Genomic DNA, 5646 nt, shown 5'->3' on the forward strand with positions numbered 1-5646 from the left:
CCATGGCTGTTATGGTAGAGATCTCTTCAGAGCCTAGGCAAGGCTCCGGTCACTGCGGCCAGGGCCAGGACGGCCAGGGCCAGGACTTGGTTCTCATCTCCCCCTCACTGCCCTTGCATTGTTCTCCAAATCCCCCGGTGACCGAGCAGATACCCTGGGGGGACGAAACGAGGCCCACCCTGGCTTCCTCGAGCAGGACAGGGCCTGCCTGTGCGCCTTCCTTTAGTCTCAGAAAAGCCAAAATTAGCCTCACTTTTGTTTCTTTTCTCAGGAGCCTCTAAATTGTATCTCAGGAAAGGATTATTGTGCTCCAGGGACCCTATCTTATCGTGGGGTGTGGGGGAGGTGATGAGTGAAAGGAAAATGGTCTTTGACAAATTGGTTCAATTCGGACAATCACGTGATTTTCCAGTAATTGCCCACCACCGCTTTAGTGAGGCTATTGTTTCACTTCCCAAATATTTAGTCAAGTGGGAGGCCTGAGAAGACTGGGGAGGGTCAGAGGCCGGAGAGCACGATCGTGGGGGGAAAAGGGCTGTTTTTGGTGAGCTCAGGCTCTGGGTTCTTTATCACTAACTCTGAAGGACTCACAACCACTTTAGGTGTAAGCAGACCCCTCAGGGCCACCCCTGCCGGAATGCACTGTCCCTGTGGGGGAAGATCCCTTCTGAGGTGTGGGCTCTGGAACTGGTTGCTTTTGAGCCTAGTTTGATCCACTCCTCCCTGCGACACGGCTGATCAGGCTGCCTTGCTGACCCTCTGAGGAGATAAGGGAGTATTCTTTTCCCTCTCCTGGTGAACACCGCTGAGAAAACAAAGTCACACACCGTGAATTAGGGGACAAATGAGACTTGGCTGCCAGAGCTAAAGGTTTCACACAAAGAATTCAAGGCATGACCAGGCATTGGCTCTTATGCAACTTTTCAAAAATTCCTGAGTCTCCAGGGAGAAAGAGCATGAGCTCTGGGGTGACCTCACCCTGCCTTGCTCAGCCCGGCATCACGGGACATTTGGGGGATGAGGTCGGACGGCGGCGGCAGCAGCAGCAGCAGCACGTGAGAATGTGTGTTATCGACGGGGAACACTTTTCCCGTGCTCTCATGTGGTCATCTGTCTGATATGCCTGTGGGTGGAGGTGGGCAGAGGGGAAGGGAGTGTCCTGTCACCGGCGACAGAAAAGAGGCATGAGGTCATTGGAGCCCAAGGCTTTCCTCACTGACCATCGGCAGCAATTGTCTTCCCAGCTTCCACTCCCAAGTGTTCACCTCCGCTCCCACAGAGGGTTCTGATCTGGGGATTCCTGCTTCGGACACACATTTTCTTCCATCTGAAAATACGCCCTGATAGTCAGACAGGGGTTATATTATTTGGAGAGAGATTTGGCAATTAACTCTGACAACTGCGGACTTTTTCCAGTTTCTGAGGACAATTCCCTCACCTCTGAGCCCCTCCGAGACGCTGCCCTTGCTTCTCATAACTCCCTGCCTAGGCATGACTGTGCAGGCAGCCCTTCGCCCACCTTGCCCACACCCTCCCTGCCCAGGGTTCCTCACCATGCATCTCACTGCGATCTGCGATTCCTCCCACTCCTCCACCCCCATCCTACTGAATCAGCGTCACCGATCAGGAGCGGAGACCTGAGAAGCTGCATGAGAAACAGACCACACCGGCGATTCTGCTGCCCACTGAACCGGAGAATCATTGAGCCAGCCGATCTCTAACCACTGACTTAGCGCCAGTGTTCTAGAATCAAAATGTTCCGAGGGACGGCAGCCTCGAGGGAATCAACGCACAGCCTCCCACTTGTGCAGGTGTTTCAATAACCATTAGGTCTCAGTCTTCCTACCTCAGTGATTCTCTTTTTTTTTTTTTTTTTTTTTTTGAGACAGAGTCTCGCTCTGTCGCCCAGGCTGGAGTGCAGTGGCCGGATCTTGGCTCACTGCAAGCTCCGCCTCCCAGGTTCACGCCATTCTCCTGCCTCAGACTCCCGAGTAGCTGGGACTACAGGTGCCGCCACCAAGCCCTGCTGATTTTTTGTATTTTTAGTAGAGACAAGGTTTCACCGTGTTAGCCAGGATGGTCTCGATCTCCTGACCTCGTGATCCACCCATCTCGGCCTCCCAAAGTGCTAAGATTACAGGCGTGAGCCACCGTGCCCGGCCCTCAGTGATTCTCTACCTTGGTTGCATGTTGGAATCATGCCTGGGGTTTTTTAAGTTATACATAATATGCTTCCCAGCAGAGATTAGACATGTGGGCTTTCCCCGCCCTGCTTCTCTAAGGAAGCAAAAGAATGGCTTTGGAATCCCAGGCAGTGGTATCACCAGAAGTGTAATGTTAACACCTGGTCAGGAAATCTCCCAACCCAGTCACTTGCAGGCACAGAGGGCAGCCATCTGAACAGACTGGGGACTGGCGATCCCAGGACTTACTGTGGTCGTTTCCTTTAGAAGAATCACTTCAGTGTTTGGAGAAAGGGGTGCTCTCAGACCCTTAGGCTCCAAGGTGGCCAAAGAAAAGCTGCAGACCCTGGGGTGGATCTCTGGGGAGGAGTGGGCAAGAGCATGGAGGTCCTGGCTGTCTGTGCTGGTGAGGCTGGAACGGGGTCTGACACAGCATTCCAGAGCCAGCTGGTGTCCCAGGCGGAGGCTGTATAGGTGAATTTAGGAGCCCAAGTGGGGATTCCTTGGCCCGGATTAGCAAGAGGTAGGGGGAGGTGGTCTCTGCTTGAAGGCTCACAGCTGCCCTGCGAGGCTGCTAGGAGCAGCTGGAGGGTATAAGCTAAGGACGGGGCAGGACCAGTGACCGACAGTGACACCATGAGGCAGTGAGAGGTCACAGCACAGGTAACCGTAACTGCTACTAGTTATTTGGTGTTATTCACCCAGCACTGATCAACATGCCTTACACTTATTAATTCACTTAATGACAGTTCTGTGAGGAAGTCATTATTATACCCATTGTGGAGAGAAGGAAATGGAGCCATGAAGGCTACACAATTAGAGTGGCTGCCAGTCTGTGCCAGTCTGCGAACCCAGGCAGTCTGGCTCTGGAGCCCACACCTCTAACCAGGAGGCCTTGCTGCCTTCATGGCAATAGCCGTCATTAACTGAGCACTTACTGTGTCCTGTCATGCCCTCTGTGCTCTTTCAGCCTTCACCGCAATCTTATGAGGTGGGAAATACTTTTCTTCTCGTTTCACAGATAAGGAAAATGAGGCACAGGAAAGAAAAACAGGCAACTGCTTACCATCCATTCTCTCCCTCTGGGAGTGGAAGCCAGACTAATTCCATGGCAGCTCTTTTGCTTTTTTTTTTTTGAGAAAGAGTCTCGCTCTGTCACCCAGACTGGAGGGCAGTGGCACAATCTTGGCTCACTGCAACCTCCGCCTCCCAGGTTCAAGGGATTCTCCTGCCTCAGTCTCTCGAGTAGCTGGGATTACAAGTACCCGCCACCATGTCCGGCTAATTTTTGTATTTTTAGTAGAGACGGGGGTCACCATGTTGGCCAGGCTGGTCATGAACTCCTGACCTCAGGTGATCCACCTGCCTCAGCCTCCCAAAGTGCTGGGATTACAGGCGTGAGCCACTGCGCCCGGTCAGCTCCTTCACTTTTTAGAACTTAATAAGCCTTTGGGGTTCTCAGAAAACTCGGGGTAGGTGGAAGCTTCAGTAGGGGATTCTGGGCATCCTGCAATAAAACATGTGCCCTCCTGAGTGCAGAACTGGAAGAACAAAGATTCTGTGACATTACTTCTCCCTCTAAATTTGTGAAAGCAAATCATACCGATTATGGGGGCCTCATCCCAGATCCATTGAACCGGAATACATGAAGAGTGAGGCCAGGAAATCTGAACTAAATCAAAACCAAAAACAAACCACAGGTGATTCTGATGTACAACCGGGGTTGAAAATCACTGCGTTATCTCACAGTCATATGCATGGCCCCAGTGAGCAGGCAGCACTGTTTCACCTTGCCCGCTGCCTAGGCAGAGCCTATTTATCAACCCAGGGGAATTGCAGTAGAGAAAGAGTAATCCACGCAGAGCCAGCTGTGCGGGAGACCGAGGTTATATTATTGCTCAAATCAGTCTGCCCCAGCATTTGGGGAGCAGAGTTTTTAACCACAACTTGGTGGGTGGGGGAAGCCAGTGAGCCAGGAGTGCTGATTGGTCAGGATTTGGGGAAGCCAGTGAGCCGGGAGTGCTGATTGGTCAGGATTGGGGGAAGCCAGTGAGCCGGGAGTGCTGATTGGTCAGGATTGGGGGAAGCCAGTGAGCCGGGAGTGCTGATTGGTCAGGGATGAAATCATAGGACTCGGAGCTGTCCTCTAGCACTGAGTCAGTTCCTGGGTCCCGGCCACAAGATCAGATGAGCCAGTTTATCCACCTGGGCGGTGCCAGCTGACCCATCAAGGGCAGAATCTGCAAAATATCTCAAGCACTGACCTTAGGAGCAGTTTAGGGAGGGTCAGAATCTTGTAGCCTCCAGCCCCATGACTCCTAAACCATGATTTCTAATCTCTTGGCTAATTTGTTAGTCCTACGAAGACAGTCTAGTTCCCAGGCAAGAAGGAGGTTTGTTTTGGGAAAGGGCTGCTGTCGTCTTTGTTTTAATGTATAAACCAAGTTACTCCCAAAGTTAGTTCATCTTTGCCCAGGAATGAGCAAGGACAGCTTGGAGATCAGAAGCAAGATGGAGTTGGTTAGTTCAAGTCTCTTTCACTGTCTCACAGTTTTGCAATGGTGGTTTCATTTCCAACAACAACTTCTAATTTTCAAATTCTCTTGCTTAGAAAGAAGCTGCATGCAAGACCTGAGCAGAACTCCTCTCCTGTCACACAGCGGACATTGCTCAACAGGCAAGAGAATGTGCCAAGGAAGGAGCTGGGTGAGGCCCAGAGCAGACAAGCAAACATCCAGGCACTCTGTTCTTACCCTTCCCCCTGCCTTCTCTACTTGGAGAATCATCACCTGGTCTTAAAAGCCAGGCCCATGAAGCCATGTCTTCTTGTGAATACTTCCCCTGTCCGGCCTCCGCCTCCTCCTGGCCTCTCCTCCTGGGCACTGCGCTTTCCCTACAGGGCTGAGATGCCCTTGCAGACAAGGGCTGGGAGTTATTCCCATGCTCTACTGGCCCCAGCAGGGTGCCTTGGACATAGTAACCCATCAGAAACTGTCAGTCCAATGCACATAAGGGAAAGGAAGATGGGAGGAGTGAAGGCAGAGAGACAGAGAAGTCAAAGGGTAAAGCAGTAACCATGTTTGGGGGATGGCCAGTGAAATGTGATTTAATGCCAACCCCATGAGTAAATGGGATCTTTACTCTGACCCATGGGACAGCCGGTCCAGGTACTCACCCGGTCACCCTCTACCTGTGGATCACAGATACTGAGAGAAACGTGAGAACAGCGTGCATGATTTTACCAGGAATCTTTTATTATCATTGTTGATCCTTATTACGCCCCTGTGAGATAACTAGGGTAGCTATTTATAATCCCATTTTGCAGCTGAGGAGACTAAAGCTCCAAAAGGGCCAGGTGCAATGGCTCACGCCTGTAATCCCAACACTTTGGGAGGCCAAGGCAGGAGGAGCCCTTGAGGCCAGGAATTCAAAACCAGCCTTAGCAACATAGTGAAACCCCGAT

General features: G+C 51.7%; 1 long non-coding RNA gene across 1 annotated transcript; it reads left to right on the top strand.

The window, feature by feature from the left end:
• The first annotated feature begins 1862 nt into the window (after positions 1-1862).
• On the top strand, positions 1863-4995 carry LOC140713508 (uncharacterized). The gene is made up of 2 exons (XR_012095618.1): positions 1863-4703; positions 4795-4995. It is a non-coding gene; the product is annotated as an uncharacterized lncRNA (long non-coding RNA).
• The last annotated feature ends 651 nt before the right edge of the window (positions 4996-5646 follow it).

The sequence above is a fragment of the Chlorocebus sabaeus genome, chromosome 15 (assembly GCF_047675955.1).
Source record: "Chlorocebus sabaeus isolate Y175 chromosome 15, mChlSab1.0.hap1, whole genome shotgun sequence".
NCBI classification, from domain to species: Eukaryota; Metazoa; Chordata; class Mammalia; order Primates; family Cercopithecidae; genus Chlorocebus; species Chlorocebus sabaeus.